Genomic DNA, 15,018 nt, shown 5'->3' with positions numbered 1-15,018 from the left:
TCATTTAAAAAAATGTTTAGAACACCTTATTTTAAATTTCCAGAAGTTAGCAATAATTTCTTGATGCTTTGATGCCTTAATACTTTCTTCAATTCCCTTTTTTAATCTCATACCACAGAAAAAAACATGTCTGAAAACAAGGTTCCTACCAAACCTATTGAGCTGGGCATGAAAACCTGTGCCTGGAAACATAAAATCCTTTATATTTAAAAGACTAAAGACTTGCCTATGTAAGAACATAATGAAATATGAAAACAACCACAATGGAAAAAGTGGAATAGATTTACAGTTTTAAAATAGCATGCATGACACAAAAGTTCATGGGTCTAATTAAATTTCAACAAAAAAGATGGTGGTTTTTCTCATTAATGCAGAATGCATTCATTGCGGGTTTTAAGCGCCTCGATTTAGAAACTGAAGGCAATTTTTATTAATAGCACATGTAATCCCAGCACAGGAGATTCCTCTGGTAGATTCATTTGCTCCTTACACAGGCACCCTTGGCATCAGTAGGAAAAAGGGCTGAGTAAGAACTGCTCGGCCAGGGGGGGCTCCCAGTGGCGGTGGGGTTCCTGCTGACAGTGTCACCTTGCTGCTGTCCATCAGGCAGGGTGGGCAAGCTGGCTGCGTCCTGAGGACAAGTCATGAGCGTGCATACACAGACACACACGAGTCATGATGGGTTCTGGGTCTAAACACCTGGGAGACTAGGACCTCAAGACGCTCGAGAGTACAGACACGGCCCATGGGAGGGGGAGCAAACACAACGCTCCGAGGAATGCAGGGAAGGAAAGGCCACCTTGTTGGCTGTCCACTAGCTGTAGCTGACAGCTTTTTTCTATTTCATCCTGTTTATTCCAAGAACTCCTCTGACATACAGAGAATGCTGGCTGAGTAGGACTGACACCATCACTGCGGTTTCTCTGGTTACTATGTATGGATTCAATTTATCTCAGCCTTTTCATGGAAATAGTTCATGTGAGCCAGGGAAGAAGAGAAAATCTAGTCCTCTCACCCTCCTGAGAAGGCAAATAACCACCAGGAACACCCTCTGTCCTGTACAGCTTGACATTATAGTAAAGATGTAATCAAAACAAATGTCCACCTTGTGAGAAGCCCTGGGAGATGCTGTGTTCCCCAAAGTCGCAGATCCCCAACCTCGCCCTCTTTGGAGAAAGCTGCCTTGCACCTCGTGGCCACCGAAACAGGAGACCACAGCTCGGGAACTGCAGCGGGCAGCCAGGGATGGCCAGACCTGCACGCAGCAGCCCAGCCCTGCAAGAACGGGACAGAATTTCATTAAAGAGCCCTGAAGTTCAAAAGTAACCGTAAATCCAAGAGGCATCTGAAAACTCTTGTGTAAAATCTTCAGAAAGGCAAGGAAGAGTGGAAGAGCAAGGGAGATGTTTAAAGAAGAGCATCACACAATAGCGGAGCAGTGGTGAAAGAGCCCAGAGCTGCAATGACAGGTGTGTCCCTCTGACTGTCCTTTGAAGGAATTTGAGGAATGCCCAGAACAGGTCTGAATACTGTACTAAATGCTTATTTTTAATGCCTGTTACAGATTTGAAGCTTGAGTGATTTCTGGCCCTAAAAGAGGAATTCCAAGGCACCCTGAAGGTAACAGGACAAGAGCCCTCATTACCAGTGAAGTCTCTGAAATGAGCTACAGAAGACTAAGACTAGCAAATGATAATTTCCAGCTGCTGATGCTCCCAGTACGCAGAACAGAGCTGTCACGAGCTGCAACGGCTCTCAGGAGAGGAGAGAGATGCCAGGATTGCAGAAACCCTTTACATTAATCATTTTATATAAAGTTTCCAGTGGAAACATTTTGGCACATCTGCACTTGAAAAAGTCCATAAAAACCTTGTATGAAATACGTTTCTGCTTTTCAAACTTTCCTTTCTTTGTGTATTCTCCTAATAGCTCAACATTTGCCAGCAACCTACCCCCGAGGCGGTTCTGGTGTTTCATAAACCACAAGCAGTGTTAGCGTGGGAGCTGCAACATCAGCCCACACCCATGGCCAGTTAAGATGCTGTCTCACCAGTTCCCTTCCAAGGTGACTCCCTGGCCATACACTTCATCTTGCGAGAAGTTGTGCAACGCCATGAACATTTATCTGGTGCTGTTATCACAACAGTGGGAGGAAATTCAAGGTGACTGCAACTCCCTGGCAGGGATCCCAATTAACGTGGAAATCTTTTACTGATGCTCACTGCCAGGGCATCCTCTGCTTCTTAGCAGCATAGTTACCTTCTCTGGTCATTGCATATATTGCACTAGGCAGGTTTTGTTCCTGAAAAGGTGGCTCTTAAAACATGTTTTGGAGGATCTGAAAGCACAGGATGTCCTTGTGATGGGGGACTCAGGGCAAAGTCACCCCTCAGCCAGGTCTGCAGCAACAGTGTCAGAGACTGGAAAGCAGCGACGGCACAGGGAACCCCAGGGGCGCTCTTGGCAATCAGGGGAGATGGCAGTAGAAAAAAAGCAAACCGCTGATGAAAAAGGCACCTGCTCCAACCTAAGCATCGCGTAACGGGGAGAGCAGTGCCTTCCAACCTAATGTAAGTTTGGGGCAGGGGCAGCGAGAATCCTGCAGCCAGTGCACAAAACAGGGACCTTACAAACATGCTAAAAGCTCTATACATGCCAGATAAGGCCTGCCAGTAAAATAAAAGACCCATAGTGTCATAAGCATGACTCTATACCAAATGTATGCATTGTTCCCCAAGACCTTTCCAAAAATGACAAATGATCTCAATGTCGATGTTTATTTATGTATTATTCCCTTTTCATGTACCTACTTCTTCTCTTAAAGGCATTTTCTGGCACTTAGGTAAATGATTCAGTAGATTTCATAACTGTCAAAGGCCCAGGCAGTTATCGTTATAACAGGGACAGCAGATAATACATAGAGTCTTGCAACCTTTTATTGTCACAGACCTCACAGGTGAGATGAGTGTGAATAAGAATTACCACACAATGAAATTAACAAAAAATAACCCACCAAAAAAACAAAGAAGAGTAACAGAAGGTCAGAAGAATTTATGTGGGATATCAATAAACTGTCAAAACAGAACCACTTTCCTGCATTTTTCTTTTTATCAACAATTTTACAGGCAGTGCAGTGCTGCATCCCCTGCCAGCTTCCCAGCTGGTGCTGGTGCACATGGGCTTTGCACGACTTTACACGTGGAGCAGTGAGTGGATAAAACATGATTTGCACACAGAGCTACATGACTGTACATGCAGAAGGAAATACAGCTCAAATACTTTTTTTTTTTTTAAGACATCTTTTTTTCTTCAATGCTAAAAGATGATGAACGGAAGAATCTCTTGGTATTATAAAATGAGAAGTGTAAGTGAGCTCACAGATCTAACAGCTACACATTGTGGGCCACAGGCTGGAATGTATGCAAAAATATTTGTGTATGCATGTGGGCAGAGCTAAGTTTTCCATTATAGCTCTTTCTATGTCAGAAAATAAAGAATTTCAACCAATTATATAGTCATTTAAACAACTGTGCACTTTATAGCTTTTCCATTTTGTGTGGTCTTGCTTTCTTTATTTCATGTGTGCCATTTACCATCTCCTGTTGCCAATGGTTTGGATTCCAGTTCTAGGAGTTTTCTGTTAGTTCAGTGCTGCAGCAGATACCAAGCAACAATGTTGGCTGCGAGAGCACGTACACTCAAGTCATGTTTCATTATTTTTGGTTCCTAAGAGTATACATGAGCCTAATCAAATTCATCTGTAAGCGAGTCAAGTGTCCTTGATTAATGCTAATGAGGAAAATCTGAGGGCAGATAGGCATGTAATTTCTGCTTAATTTAAAAGACATACTGAAAACTGAAAACCTATATTGGTGCAAAGCCTATTTGTAAAACGTTAACTATATCTTTCTGCATCTGTCAGCTATAAGTACAGACAGGTTAGGAGCAGGTTTTCTCCATTGCTGCTGCCATGTCTTCTGGAGACATATGTGTGCCTGATTTTGCAGCCACATCATAGTTTGTCCCTGAGGCCATGAAATATTTATAGGGATCCTTCCATGCATTTGAACTGCAGCAAGCAAAAGAGTCCCACAGGTCCCACATTCTGAAAAATATTTAGACATCTTGTCCCCACTGATTTCAGTAGCAGGAACCTAAACAACTTGCAAAATCAGGGCCATGATCACTCACCCAAGAGGTATAAAGTAAAAACCAGTTTGTACCTGGCTGCATTAAAAGCCACTGTTAAGAGTTACTAATAGAAATCAGCAGCAGTATGGGTTCTGCAAGCCCCAGTGCTGCGCCACGGATGTCGCGTGCCAGTTCATTGTCGCTTTACCTGTTAACAGGGGTGGGCATGAGACAATAAGCCCAGTAGAGGTAGCTAACCCCGGGTATGAAATATAGGCTTGCATGGTAACAACTCTTTCATGCAACCCTTTTGCTAGAAGCTTACATTGCCCAAAGAGAGGTGCCAACACCAGCGGTGTGATGTGTTATTCCCACAGCAGTGTAACCTTCCTTTTCTGGAAGTGCATGGGTAACTCCACAGCCTGATTTACCGTAGCTCCGCTGCCTGCATGTCAAGTCCACTGGCTGCTATCTCACAACATTTCAGTAATCCTGTTCATAAATAGCAGAGAGCGGTCGCTGCAGGCTGCAAAACAGCTTACAACACAAGCAACGCTTTGGTACTCCAGTGCTGCAGAGCAGTGCAGGCAGCAGATGGGACAACGATGCTGCAGTGCCTGGGCTCAGACCTCCTGGAGGAAACATCCTGTCACCCAGAGGAGACAAAACTTCTCAGCCTTCCCCCCTCTCAGCTTTGGGCAGGGGCTTTTCTACTGAGGCTCACAAGGAAGCGTGCAGCATATAGGAGAGGGAAGTGACTAATCACATCCAGCACTTAAAACCTATACGTTACTGTAAGTATAGAAAAGGCAATGACTATATCAGTTCTCATGTCTAGCACTGGTGCAAGGGACACAAGAGAGCAAAAATGTGTGCATGAGTTCTTGAAGTGCAATGCAAGGTGGAATTTGGGTGACTAGCCCTAGCAAAACAAGCTACCAACCCCCACCTAGCCTAACAGTACACCTGAGAGGATACAGGCATATAGGATTTTGCCAAACAATGTTCTCAGGTGCTTAAAATTCTGCACTGGCCATGTCCTCAGGTGCCACTGCTGTGGCCAAGATTATCATAACTCTTCTGCTGAGATTCACAAACCACTCACTGTCATGCCAGCTTGGTCCCTTAGGGGTTCCCAGCCCATATCTAAAGTATTCAGAAATATCCATTTAGCAAAGACATTAAAAAACAAACAAACAAACAAACAACAACAGTAGTCATTTCCATCCCGAAATAGCTAGAGGATGAGTTCCAACAAGATTTTATAGCATCCTTGTGGATAGAGCACTCATTTACTCTTTTCTTCCCCTGGAAGAGTCTCTGAGCCACACGGTTCCTGGACGGCTGCTGCAACGTGTCCCCAAGGAACCAATGTAGAGCTCAGGGATGCAGCTCAAGTGTGCCCCTCCAAACTGAATCTTTTAACCACTAGACTACAATCCTGCTTTTATATATTAGACCATTTCCATTAATATTATCAGCCTGGTGTGTCAGTCTCTGCAAGAAGTTGCTCCCTGTCACCTGCAATTCTTCTATAAACCAAGGGTTCAGGTTGCTCCTGAGAAGAGGAAGCTGCAGATATCCTTCAGAATAAGGAGCTCCCCTATGGATGAACAGTGTAAGGATCTGACTATTATGCAAAAAGTTACCTTTCCTTCTGTGCAGACCCCTCTTTTCAAGGCTGAAAGAGAGACAGAGATAACAGAGATATCTCTTGGGTGCACACAGGGGATAGGTGTGATTTTGCAGCTCGTTTGGTAAGGTTAGTCCCCCATGCTCTCCCTATACTGTGCCAGAAAAGGCCATGTGCTCATTCTTGGATCCAGCCTTCTCCCTTCGTGATGACCCGCATGAATGCTGGACACGCTGCTGTGATTTCTATTAGGTTTGCATGGCAACGTTTTGGTAGTGAGGGGCTACTGGGGTGGCTTCTGTGAGGAACTGCCAGAAGCTTCCCCTATGTCCGACAAAGCCCATGCCAGCCGGCTCCAAGACGGACCTGCCACTGGCCAAGGCTGAGCCCATCAGTGATGCTGGTAGCATCTCTGGGATAATGTATTTAAGAAGAAGGGGGGGAAACTGCACAAGACCAGCAGCAGCCAGAAGAGAGGAGTGAGAATACGTGAGAGCAACAGCCCTGCAGACACCCAGGTCAGTGCAGGAGGAGCAGGAGGTCCTCCAGGTGCTGGAGCAGAGGTTCCCCTGCAGCCCATGGTGAAGCCCACAGTGAGACAGGCTGTGCCCTGCAACCCATGGAGGTCTACAGTGGAGCAGATATCTGTGGAGGACCCACACCAGAGCAGAGGGATGCCCAAAGGAGGCTGTGGCCCCCTGGGCAGCCCACGCTGGAGCAGCTCCTGGCAGGGCCTGTGGCCCCGTGGAGAGGAGCCCAGGCTGGGGCAGGGCTGCTGGCCGGGCTGTGACCCCGTGGGGGACCCACGCTGGAGCCGGCTGTGCCTGAAGGACGGCACCCCATGGGGGGACCCCAGGCTGGAGCAGGGCAGTGTGAGGAGCCTCCCCCTGAGGGGGCAGGAGCGGCAGGGCCAGCGTGTGAGGGACTGACCCCAGACCCATTCCCTGTCCCCTGCGCTGCTGGAGGGAGGAGGGAGAGAAATAGGGAGTGAAGTTGATCCCAGGAAGAAGGGAATGGTGAGGGGGGGAAAGGTGTTTTAAGATTTAGGGGTTTATTTCTCATTACCCTACACTGATTCGGTTGGTAATAGATTAAACTCATTTCCCCAAGTCAAGTCAGTTTTGCTCGTGATGGTCGCTGCTGAGTGATCTCCCTGTCCTTATCTCGATCCAAAGTTTTTGTTGTATTTTCTCTCCCCTGCCCAGCTGAGGAGGGGAGTGATGGAGCGGCTTTTATGGGCACATGGCATCCAGCCAGGGTCAATCCACTGCAGATTGCACCCACTGAACTGCTGAGGCACCAGACGACACTGGGGGCGGTTTCTGAATACCAGCCTCACACAGCACTTAACATGGATCAATCCCAAGGAGCATTAGCCCCACGGGATGCAGGGTTAGGGCACCCATGCCTGGTTCAGGGTGTATTGACTGTGTGACCCCTGGGGCCAGTTGTCTTGAAGTTCGTCGTGCAGTGTCTCCAGCTAAAGGCTTTTGAGAATTGGAATGCCATGCCTGCCCTCCGCCTGCACTCTTCTCAAAAAGCTGAGGAAACACCCAACTTCAGCTGAGGGGAAACTAAATATTTTTGTTCGGATAGTACCTCTCAGGGAACGGATGCTTGGAGCCAACTAGCAACAAGCTTGCTTGCCCAACAAGTTCAATGTCTAAAAGCATTTAAAAGCTGTGTGGATTCAATCCTCCTTGTGTGCACAGGTAGTCAAGACTGCCTTGTTTCTGTTAGTTTGGGGCTTTGGGCATACATCATCGTCTAGTTGAAGAGACTGCTCCAAGCTCCATTAGGTTTTACCATTTCACGGCTTTTCTGGTTTGCCTGCTGACTTCCTGTTATCCCATCTGCTTCCCCATCTATTAACTTAAGCCGTACTGATGGAAATACATCAGGAAGGGATCATATGGGCAGCTCAACTGACTACAGTAAAGGAGCTGCAACCTGTGGTAGCACCCTCTGCTATTGCAAAGGGCAAGCCAAATCTCTTGCGCATTAAGAAAGTTTAACACGTTGCTTCAAAACCAAACCAATCATCTTTGAGCTAAATATCAGCCTCTTTTCCTCATTTAGTGGAAGAGCAAAATATTTTGTAGTAGCAGAGTCTTGGCTGTTTCTGCGTCACTGCTGCCCATAACAATGCAGATGGAGGAATAGCTTAGAGCAGATAGAGCCTCTTATGGGCCTCACGGTTTAGATTATTTTTTTTCCTGTGCAGTATTTTGTAATGACTAACATTGCCACAACTGTCTTAGCGTGTGTTTCTATACGTAAAGCTCTCAGCCCAGCAAGACTCCATCACAACTTTCAGCTTCGGAAACCTCTTTTATATCAGCAATGATAGCAAACAGAAGGCACAGCCATCCTGATTAATTAATCCCCATACAGCACCTCCTAGCAACCAAAGGTTATTTTGCTAACACTTCTAGATGGGACTTGTGAGAGTATAACTTAACCACATGGGAATGCACTATCTCATTCTCGTGAGCTCAAAAGTCTTTAAAGGAAACATTACTTACCTCATTACTTTCCGAGATGCCCTCAGTGGCTGGATGGGCAGCATGACCAACAGGCAGGCTAGTCACAGCAGGCCAGGAGAGAAGGTCCGATGACAAAATATACAGTTACAATTAGGCACCCTTGCATTTTTCCCAAAGGCTAATGAAGCCCCAGTCAGACCATGGCTCCAAATGTGTCAGCTACAGCAAATTACAAAGGGTTTCAGAGCACAAAATTGATGCCATTCTGGAAGGCACTGAAAACACTCAGCTTGTGTCACTGAGTTTGTACAGCTTCAAGTGCTGATAAACAACCCAAGACATGCCCATCTGGGATGCAGCAAAATTCACAACTTTCATGAGTTTTTGACATTCTGGCACATACTATCTGTGTGAGAGCAACCTCCAGACCCCACATTACAGCAGCACTGGGACCTCCAGTACTGAAGCTTCCCACATCTACTTGCAAGTGCAATGTGGCATTCCACCCTTAAAACCATTTTCAGCAATTTAATCCCTCTACCTGACTTGGCATTAACAGTTTTTTAAGGTGTTACTTCTGTATGTCTGTAACGCTGTGTTTTTAAGATGTGTCTTTTACTAGAAAATCGTAGCTAAGCAAAGCTAGCAGAGAGTCGTCTCAGCCATGCTGAAGCATGAGGAGAAAAGTAGCTGGCTCCAGTGTTTACACTTGAGACAAACCAGGAGACTCTGCAATCAATAAAGTTGATTTACCTCCAGTTAACTGCTTTACATTGAAATGCGTGTCCACCCGACGTGCTTTACCAGCTATGGGAGGTCAGCATACACCCTCCTTGCTGAAAGTAATTAACATGAGGAGCAGAAATTTATATCATAATTAATTAATTTTCAATGCACTACATTACCAGGAAGCCTGAGGAGTGTTTATAACCAGTGGGTCTCCAGGAAACAAGGACATACACTAAGAGAGACCATTCACCATTAAAGCCCCTGCCTGGCGTCATATACTGGAGCATGAAGGTGCACTCGATGGACTGGGACAAACTTCACCACCGCAAATTAATTCTATCAGCCCAGAGTGCACACAGGGATGTCTCAGGAGTCTGTGCCAACATTACCAGTGATTATAAATGTACATTTCTGTTATAACACTTGCAAATAATTTTTAAATTCTAGGAATTTGGGGGTAGAGTTCTGCATTTTAACGTAATAAAATGCACTTTATTGTCACTGCACTCTTCTCTGGTATTGAGAGGGATGTCAAAGTGATCTGGGAACTGCTGGTGCTCCTCCCTCCAGGTAGCACTGCATTACCCACCTAGGATTCTGGGGATGGTTTCTCCTCAGACCTTCCTCTGAGCAGCATGTCATGTCAGAGACCACAACGCCATCTTCTCTGCAGGCCTTCTCTCACACACATGGCAAATGTGTGCCTCCCTTCCTAAAGAGGGCGGAGAAACCCTTTAGTGATGGTGGCCTACCAAACAATTGATGGAAGTTGTTCTTCCTCAAGCTCGACCGCTCACAGCAGTGGTGGCAGTGGGAAGATGCTGTGGCAGGTTCTCGTGGGGACAGGGTGGGGTGTCAGAAAGCAGCAGCAAATAAGCCACCGCACTTGGACCAGGGTCTTGCTGGCAGCATCCCCAGGCAACCTCCCGGTCTGCAGCCACAGCCATGGTGTGCTGGGACAGCCCTCGGGAGCTGGGCTGGGCACAGGAGGCGGCTGCCTTCTCTCCAAGGCAGTGCAAAGATCAGAGCTTCTTATCAGCACAACTCACCGGCACAACTGTTGTTTGTTGCAGACCACGTACCAAACTCTTTACATCAGACACTGTAAGAACAAAGGGCCACATGTTTCCTGGCTTTGCAGATCATGTGGGGAGCTGGAGGCGGGGAGGAGAAGTGACTGAATATTGTCTGGTTGAAAGCAAGACATTACCCCTCCCCTCTGTCGTGCCCTGGGGCTGGCTGGAGTCCTCATGCCCTGACCCTGACCCAGCTGCAGCCTCTTGCTGGCCATGACCATAAGCAGGAAAGGTGCTCCCACAGCCAGGCGAGTGTCCAAGGAGCTCAGCACTGAGCATTCATTTTTCCCAGCAACTCATTTCCAGTCTAAGAGGAACACCTGTTCACTGTAACATCAAATCCTCCTTCCCAGCTCCTGGTTTTTTTTTTGCTTCCTGACCTATTTCCTTGTATGTACCCTGTGACCAAAGTGCACCTTCTTCTAAGAGGTGCAGATCACCATTTGGAGAGAAAAAGTTCCCATTGCAGATGTCCTGCAGGGCTCAGCAGAAGCCCATAGTGGCTCCAGCCACAGCTTCTGCCAGGACATGGCAGGCATTTCAGGTGGAGACGGCATGCCCTGGTACAGAGTATGGCAGCACCTCATGCCCAGGAAAGGCAGGAGCTACCTCTGCAGGGCATTCCAGCCAGATTGTTAATCTGAGGGGCCAAACCTCCCAATGAGTTCAAAATGCAGCAGGGACTGTAGTCCAGCAGCCACCACCTTTTGCTGGGATGAGAAGTGATGAAACCAGGGTGTGCCTGCAGCCGAGCCACCAGCTGGGGTGTTCACAGGGCAGCAGGTCTCAGCAAATGACTGCACTGTGGGTTGGAGCATCCCCTCTCATGATTCAGCCCTTAGCCCTCACATCTCCCACGGGAGAAAATCTGCTGAGCGGCCACCCAGGGACCAACTGGGTCCCACCTGCAGACTGCTTGCAGGTAGTCTCCAGGACAGCTTCAGACCTCAGGTTCAGAATCATAGAATCGTTTAGGCTGGAAAAGACCTCCGAAAACATCAAGTCCAACCATTAACCCAGCACTTCCAAGTCCACCACTAAACCTCATCCTTAAGCACCGCATCTACACATCTTTTAAACACTTCCGGGGGTGGTGATTCCATGACATCCCTGGGCAGCCTGTTCCAGTGTTTGACCACCCTTCCAGTGAAGAAATTTTTCTTGATATCCAATCTAAACTTCTCCTGGTGCAACTTGAGGCCATTTCCTCTTGTCCTGTCACTTGTTATCTGGGAGAAGACACCGACCCCCAGCTGCCTACAGCCTCCTCTCAGGCAGCTGTAGAGAGACATAAGGTCCCCCCTGAGCCTCCTCCTCTCCAGGCTAAGCAACCCCAGCTCCCTCAGCTGCTCCTCACAAGACCTGTGCTCCAGACCCTTCACCAGCCCTGTTGCCCTTCTCTGGACACGCTCCAGCACCTCAATGTCACCACCCTCAGCCACCCCAAAACAGGACCTGCTGCTGACAACATCTGGTAACAGTCAGGGGCTGGACATTTGGTAATTAATTTTAACTTGTCATTAGAACTGTTTGTTCATCAGTCCCATTGTAAAAGACTGTTTAAAAGCTGTATTCATTCAAACATAAGCTCTCATCAGTCCCATCTTCAGGAAGCTCAGTAAGTTCTCCTGGGTCTGGGCAAAGCAGAGCCGCAAGTAGCTTTGGCTAATAATGAACAACCTCTGCAGGGGACTTCTGGTCACCAGAAGTTATCTGCCTGGCATACTGCAGAATGAAAGGGAATCGACACCCACTTTGATAGACAATTATCAGTAATGCCAGCATTTCCCCACATTTCACCAGACTTTTCCCCATGGCCTTTCTCAGATGGTACTTCCCTGGTTCTCAGAAGCACACTTCACATGTCACCACACTGGAATCAACCCAGCCAGGCTTGGCTTGGATGCTGTAACAATATGTCTTAGTGGAATGTATACTATTCACATGGTGAACCCCTCGAGGTGAAGCAGAAGCTCACCTGAAAGACAAAATGACCGAGACACAGCAGTTTCAGATACCTTCCTTAGCAGGTCAGTCTTCTGTATGTTAAATTCTGCTCTGCCTGCAGCTGAGCACTCCTAAGGTACAATGGCTCACAGGCATCAGGGAAAAGCAGCTAGAGAATACCAGGCTTGCTTGAACTGGCTTTGAGCATATTCATGATTCACAAAAAAACCACAGGGCCAAACTTGAAGCATTGTTCTTCTCCTACTCAGTTCTTACCCAAAGATTTCAGGAGAAGTGTAGCCTGAAAGAAATTTTGTGTGTGGTCTCAAGATTTTATTGCCTAATTGTAATGCAGTAAGAACTAATTTTGTCCTATGGGGCTCTGACCCTCCCAAACAAAACGCCAAGATCCTAAGAGAATGATGCAAAGTGGCTGAATTTGGTATTGGATAGAGTTGGCACCTTCCATGGTCTTAACCACCAGTGAGGGCAGGTCTGAAGTTTACAATGGGTTGTGATGGAGCAACCTCTTTAAACTAATACCAGACATTGGAATTTAGAGAAATGCTCGGGCTGCCTTAAGTTACTTACAAGATCCTACTGTCTTCTGCTGGCCGTGGAAATGAAAAGAATAGAGAGTTCTACGCAGCCATTTCTGTTTTTCCCTCTAGGCTTATAAGCAAGCCCTGGAGAAGCGTGCCAGCACAAGCCAGATTTGCAGAGACACAGGTGCCCTGGAACTCAGCATTATGGCACCAAGCCTTTTGGTGCCTCCCCCCGTGTTCAGAAACCATAGCCCTGAGTTAGGTGCACGGGCCCATTCTGCAACACCTGGGGAGCGCTCCATACCTCAGCTGGGGTCTGTAGATACCTACAGCATCAGGAGAACGGCACAGGGGCATTCTCAGCCTCTTGATCGCGGTGTGAAGTCTTTGGCAACAAGACACCGACCTCAGAAGGCGCTTGGGGAGTTTACTGGTTCGGGCAGGCGTTTGGATGCTTCACAGCTCAGGCTGCAGCTGCAGGGTGGTTTCAGTACCCCGGGTTCGGGGGTGCCTATAGCAGCCCTGGGCAGCACGTAGGTACCCAGAGCCCTGCGCTGCCCCTAACCCGCACTGGGTTCCTCGGGCTGCCCGGTGCCCGCCGCACTTTGATCTACAAACTGTGGTCTTTTACGTCAGTCGCAGGCCGACACGGCTCGCCCTTTCTTTGCTGGAAGGTATAATCCCACCGCAACCTCACGGCACAGCCGGTCCCCAGGCCGAGGCGCACCTCGCTGATTTCCGCACGGAACTAGCGACGTGCCTTACCCCTGCCTGCGAGCGACCGTCAGGCTCGCATCAGGGCTCCGCTGTGGCGAAGCCGCAGGCGCTCCCGGCGGACGGCGGTGATGCCACGCTACCCTCACGCCGAGGGGTCCCCGCGGCCCCAGCCCGTCCCTGGCCGCTCCCCGGGGCGGGCTCGGCAGCCCCCTCGCAGCCGGCACCCCCGGGCCGCGCCGCACCGCCCGGCCCCGCCGTCCTGCGAGCCGCTGCTGCCACCCGCAGGTCACCCCCGCAGAAAACCGCTCTTGCTGCCTCGGCGGAACGCCGAATGAACCGAATGATGAAAAGCAAACGCAGCAAAGCAGCCGCGTGATAGGGTTCTTGCACCTTGTTGGCATGCGAGCATCGCTCGCCGTGGATGACTGAAGGTTCTTAATCTAAAACGCTCCGTGTAAGAGCAGAGGCAGCTCTGACACGAGCGGCACAGATGCAGGAGGACACCCAGGGCCGTGGTCCCACCACACCGCTGAGTTTCAGGTCCAGGAATGAGGCTGCAGCGCAGACCTTCAGGCAGGGAGCCGCACACGGTCCCTCTCCGCTGGGGGATGCCTCTGCTCTCTGCTGCCCAAAATGCTGGGAGCCTGGCACAGCTGGGCACCGGCCGGGCAGCTGCATCGGCCGCAGGAACACAAAGCTCAGCACAAACTGTGCCTGCCCCGGGAATGCGTTACCTGCAGGACTGCAGCTGTAAGAGGGAAACTGAAAACCAGAGCTGAAGAAGGAGCTGGCCTGCAGGCACCCTAATTCCCCACCTCCAAACCCCCAGGTAAATCCCCGGCTGGATTCCAACACTCGCCCCCTTACACTCCTCTTTCCCAGCAGTAACAGCGCATTTGCAGTTGGACACACAGCTGTGGCCCAGGCTGGAAAAGCGTGCTGCAGTGCTGCATCAGGCTATCCTCATTGCTTATTAACGAGTGCTTTATGCCACCATGCACCACCTCCATCAACTTGTACCAGCTGGGGTGCATAGGTCTTGACGCGGCTGAGCTGAGAGAGCAACGAGCGGGAAAAACTGCCTGTGCTGTGAGGCAGGGTGCTGCTCTGAGGTGCTGCGGGGCTGCTGCACTGCTGGAGGAAGAATCAGCTCAGCAGAGCAAACTTTGCTTCTGCCAGTCCTTTGTAGCCAGGGGGTTGTGTTTTACTGCCTAGGCAGTTAAAGAAAAAACAGTTTGAAGGTGGGCAAAAATTTTGTTCTTATTGCTCTCCTGCCATACCTGTGATCTTTTCACCTCTGTGATACTTCTGTAATTCTCTTAGGGAGAGAAAAATAACTCAGTTGCCAGGGGACCACTTTTATTAGCACATATAAGTGCAGAACTAAATAAGCCATGTCGTGGGGGAAATTTTAGGTCCTCTTGACAATGTATGCTTAAGGCTACTGCTGGTGATATGGATTTTTCTTGGAAGCTTCTTTTTGGAGGTTGTTTGCGTGCTGAAGAAGGGAGCAAGCAGAAATTGCTTTCCAAACAGGTTTTGTTCCTAAGAGTGTCAGGGTCAGCAATATTTCCATCGCCAGCACGTTCTTCCCTCCTAATATTTTGTCTGTTGGATTCTGAGACCATCCTAGCTACCAGGGAAGAAACGCTCTAGCATGGTCATTTCTGGGCTGCGTTTAGCTTTCAAACCAAAGTTGAGATCTCAGGACTTGCCACACTTTAGCAGTTTCTTAAAGAGCTTTTCAGGCCATT

General features: G+C 48.6%; 1 protein-coding gene across 1 annotated transcript in view; it reads right to left on the bottom strand.

The window, feature by feature from the left end:
- GEM (GTP binding protein overexpressed in skeletal muscle) overlaps positions 1-13,499 on the bottom strand; it is a 33,427-nt gene extending 19,928 nt beyond the window's left edge. The window contains exons 1-4 of the mRNA XM_055800550.1: positions 12,878-13,499; positions 10,029-12,033; positions 9,569-9,691; positions 8,290-8,347 (exon numbers count right to left, since the gene is read on the bottom strand). The gene's annotated coding sequence lies outside the window, so the exon portion shown is untranslated. The remainder of the gene's footprint in view (positions 1-8,289; positions 8,348-9,568; positions 9,692-10,028; positions 12,034-12,877) is intronic.
- Between the last annotated feature and the right edge of the window lie 1,519 nt (positions 13,500-15,018).

Source organism: Falco peregrinus, chromosome 3 (genome assembly GCF_023634155.1).
Source record: "Falco peregrinus isolate bFalPer1 chromosome 3, bFalPer1.pri, whole genome shotgun sequence".
Classification (NCBI taxonomy): Eukaryota; Metazoa; Chordata; class Aves; order Falconiformes; family Falconidae; genus Falco; species Falco peregrinus.
Note: the sequence above shows the minus strand (reverse complement) of the source record. Positions and strands in the feature narration are given on the sequence as shown.